Source organism: Rhinopithecus roxellana, chromosome 13, assembly GCF_007565055.1.
Source record: "Rhinopithecus roxellana isolate Shanxi Qingling chromosome 13, ASM756505v1, whole genome shotgun sequence".
Taxonomy (NCBI): domain Eukaryota; kingdom Metazoa; phylum Chordata; class Mammalia; order Primates; family Cercopithecidae; genus Rhinopithecus; species Rhinopithecus roxellana.
Genome location: NC_044561.1, coordinates 54,392,931 through 54,396,920, shown reverse-complemented (window position 1 = coordinate 54,396,920; position 3,990 = coordinate 54,392,931). Strand labels below are relative to the sequence as shown.

The following is a 3,990-nucleotide window of genomic DNA, read 5'->3' as shown; positions in this document are numbered from 1 at the left end:
ACCTGAGTACCTGAATGTGATTTTAGTGTATCATATGAGTGACCACGTGTGGCAGAATGAGACATTCACCTCAGACTGTCATAGGTGAGAGAAACAACCATTTATTAAATTTAAGACACTGAATTTTGTTGGCTCTTTTTGTTATAGCAGCTAGCCTAATAATTTCCGTAAGAAATAAAACATACAATTCAAGAAGAAAAAGCAACAAAATAATAAAAACTGGGCAAAAGACAAAGACACTTCACAAGAAAATAAGTATAAAAAGATGGAAAGTTGTTCCATCTTGTTCTCTTCCCACCTCCTGGCTCCTAGAACAGAAACCATATTATTCTTAAGAAAAGTAATATCTGAGACATACTTTTTACCTATCTAAATGGCAGTGTTAAAATGTTGATGGTTCCCCATGATGACATTGGTGTAAGGAAGGTTTCCTTCTAATATACAATTCTGTTGGTAGAAATCTAATTATGTGTAACTTTTCCAGAAGACACACACACACATACAAAACAAGCAGAGTACTAGAATATATTTGGGATGTATAGTAATGTCTATAGTCTGCCTATTCATGCAAATAAAAATATACAAGTACATATTTCTGAGTATATGCATAACCATTTTTTTCTGGAAGAAAATTGCAAGGAGTTGTTAACCAGTGGGTAGAATGACTGGGGCTGAGGTGAAAATGTCTTCATTTTTCATTTAATGTCTCTCTTGGCTGCTTAAATTTTATTACAATTAATTTTTATTTAAAACACACAAGTGGATTATCTGGTGGTGGTTTGGATGATTCTACCTTTTTAGCCAGAGATTTTACTGCAAATAATTTATGCCAAGAATTTTACTGCTAAGAATTTATATGTGTGTGCGTGTATATATGTAAACACACACACATCTATACACAAATAAAAATGTATACTCTACCATTTTTACAAAATCAACACAGTAGAAAGGAATTTAGGGCTTTAGCAGGGGACAGGTTGGAAAGGGATGGTACCTCTATATGATGGAATATGACTGAGCCATGAAAGGAATGAGGTAATTCTGTATGCACCCACATGGACAAATCAACAAGACAATAGGGAAAGAACGTTTTTTCAACAAATGGTGCTGGGAAAACTGGATCTCCACAAACACAAGAATGGAGTTGGACCTTTTCTAACACCATATACAAAAACTAACTCAAATTGGATCAAAGACCTGAATGTAAAAGCTAAAACTATAAAAATCTTAGAAGAAAACAGGACAAAAGCTTCATGACATTGGATTTGGTGAGGATTTATTGGATGTGGCACAAAAGGCATGAAAAACAAAAGAAGAAAATAGGCAAATTGGACTCCATGAGGGTGAGAAACTTTTGTGCTTCAAAAAGACACTTTCAGTGGAGCAGAAAGGCGACCCGTAGAATGAGAGAAAATATTTGCAAATCATATATCTGAGACGGGATTAATATCCAGTATATATAGAGGACTAAAAATCAACAAAAAGACAGACAACCCAGTTGAAAAAGGGGCAAAGGACTTGAATAGACATTTCTCTAAAGAAGATGTACAAATGGCCAGTAAGCACATGAAAAGATGTTCAACATCATTAATCACTAAGGAAATGCAAATCAAAACTATAATGAGATACCACCTCACACCCGTTAGGATGACTCCTATAACAAAAATAGAAAATAACCAGTGTTGGTGAGGATGTGGAAAAATTGGAACTCTTGTGCATGGTTGATGGGAATGTCACTTGTTGGAGCTGCTGTGCAAAACAATATGGCAGTTTCTCAAAAAATTAGACATAGAATTACCATATAATCAAGCAATTCCACTTCTAGATATAGATCCAAAAGAATTGGAAGCAGGGTCTTGAAGAAATATTTGTACACCACATTTACAGCATTATTCACAACATCCAAAAGGTGGAGGCAATCCAAGTGTCCATCAGTGATGAATGGATAAGCAAAGTGTGCTACATACAACAATGGAATATTGCCCAACCTCAAAAAGGAACGTTCTGACACACGCTCCAGTATGAACGAGCCTTGAGGACATTAGGCTGAATGAAATAAGCCAGTCCCCAAAAGACAAACACTATGATTCCACTTACATAAGGTATCTAGAGTAGTCAAATTCATAGAGACTAAAAGAATGATGGTTGCCAGGGGCTGGAGGGAGAGATATATGGGAAGTTGTTGTTTAATGGGTACACAGTTTCAATTTTGCAAGATGAAAAAAGTTCCAGAGATGGATAATGGTGGTGGCTGTAAAAAGATGTGAATGTACTGAATAGTGCTGAACTATACACTTAAAAATAGTTAAGAGGGTACATTTTATTTTATGTGCATTTTACCACAAGAAAAAAGGAAGAAAAAGCAACCAGCAAAACAATGTGTATGTAACACAACTATAATTTATCAAAATATGTATTTTTTGTTGAATGTGTAAAAAATTTCTGAAGGAACACACAAAAAAACTGTTGACAGTAGGGAGATAGGGAAATCAGATGACAGGGAGACCTTTTTTATTGTATGCCTTCTGATGGTGTTTGGAATTTTAGTTTATGATGTATGCATCTTTTTGAATTTAAAGCAAATTATCGATTACTTTCACTTTGATGTTGATTCCCTAAATTACTCTGGGGGCAACCAATGAGGATTATACTGATTCCTTATGTTGGTTTCTGCTGACATATTTTGAGTTGTTGGATTTTAGTTTCTTTTATCAAACTCTGTTTTCCAAAGGATAATACTTAATTCTTTAAGAGAACAGTGAGACAAATTAAAAATTTAGTTGGATTGCATTTGAACAACTTGAATTAATATATAAAACAGTAAAAGAGCCTTCAGCATTTCTTTTTTTTTTTTTAAATGGTGAAAAGATATATGTGTACTTAGAATTAGCCAGCTGGACTCAGTTTAGATGATCCCAATTTTGTTGGCAACACCCAAAACATTGTAATCAGGAGCCAGCTGAACATATGCCTTCTTCTCTCCATCAGCCCGAATCAGCATGTTGACCTTGATCACGTCAATGTCATAGAGCTTCTTCACAGCCTATCAGGGTGTTGACCTTGATCACATCAGTGTCATAGAGCTGCTTCACAGCCTCTCAGGGTGTTGACCTTGATCACATCAGTGTCATAGAGCTGCTTCACAGCCTATTAGGGTGTTGACCTTGATCACGTCAGTGTCATAGAGCTGCTTCATAGCCTATTAGGGTGTTGACCTTGATCACATCAATGTCATAGAGCTTCTTCACAGCCTATCAGGGTGTTGACCTTGATCACATCAGTGTCATAGAGCTGCTTCACAGCCTCTCAGGGTGTTGACCTTGATCACATCAGTGTCATAGAGCTGCTTCACAGCCTATTAGGGTGTTGACCTTGATCACGTCAGTGTCATAGAGCTGCTTCACAGCCTCTCAGGGTGTTGACCTTGATCACGTCAGTGTCATAGAGCTGCTTCACAGCCTGTTTGATCTGGGGGTTGTTGGCTTGAACATCCACCATGAACACAAGTGTGTTGTTGTCTCCTATCTTCTTCATGGCTGACCCAGTGGTCAGTGGAAACTTGATGACAGCATAGTGGTCAAGCTTGTTTCTCCTGGGGGTGCTCTTCCAAGGACACTGCCTCCGGAGTTGCAGTGTCTTGGACCGCCAGAAGGTGGGGGACGTGCGGATCTTCTTTTTTTTTGTGGCTGTGGACAACTTTCAAACTGCCTTCTTGGCCTTTAAAGCCTTCGCTTTGGGAACTTCCTTCTTTGCTTTCAGCACCATCTTGTGAAAAGGGTCAGCATTTCTTAAACAACAAATAGGGCAACAATCTAAAAAAAAAAAAAAAAAAAAAAAAAAAATATATATATATATATATATAAAATCACTAATTTGTAGGGACTGTGCGTCTGTGATGTCTAGTAGAATCTAGGTGCTATGAAGGAAATGTGCAATACATTTATGCTGGGTAGCGAGTAGTTCCATAAACAATTTTCACAGCTAATGTTG

General features: G+C 37.1%; 1 pseudogene; it reads right to left on the bottom strand.

Moving 5' to 3' along the window:
* Positions 1 to 2,905: 2,905 nt before the first annotated feature.
* LOC104666604 lies at positions 2,906 to 3,765 on the bottom strand (annotated as a pseudogene).
* Positions 3,766 to 3,990: the final 225 nt, after the last annotated feature.